Raw genomic sequence first — 495 nt, 5'->3', positions numbered from 1 at the left:
TGACACAGAACTCTCTACTGAACACTACTTCTATCACATAGGAATATGTGTTCCTATCCTCCAGAAACTCACTATACTCACTTAGGAAAAACTCCCGAGGAGTTCGTGACTGCCTTTTGGACGAGAACCGAGAATACAACACACAAGGTGGGGAAACGAGCAGAAGAAAGCCCGGAGCTACACCCTGCTGGCAGTGCTGCCCGCGCTTGGACATATCCCCATTTCCGCCCGTTTTGTGCCGTAGGACACAGGTGCGGACCGCCACAACAGCTCCGCACCTCAGCGCGCGCTACCTCAGAAGAACCGCAAATGGCAATCGCGCTTCTCTTATGTAAGACGGCGCGGTGACGTCACGCCCCTCCAGCCAATAACAGCCTCTGTTTACTCTAATCCGTTACATATTCATACCCCTGTTCTTCCTGTTGCCGCAGCAGTTCAGCGAGAGGGGGCGGAGCGAGCGGTCCAGCCCCGGTTGCGCGGCCGCAGGAAGCCGCG

Source organism: Cyrtonyx montezumae, unplaced genomic scaffold (genome assembly GCF_038088225.1).
Source record: "Cyrtonyx montezumae isolate F1298 unplaced genomic scaffold, pur_monq_1.0 scaffold_5, whole genome shotgun sequence".
NCBI classification, from domain to species: domain Eukaryota; kingdom Metazoa; phylum Chordata; class Aves; order Galliformes; family Odontophoridae; genus Cyrtonyx; species Cyrtonyx montezumae.
The sequence above is the reverse complement of the archived record's forward strand: the minus strand, read 5'-3'. Positions refer to the sequence as shown.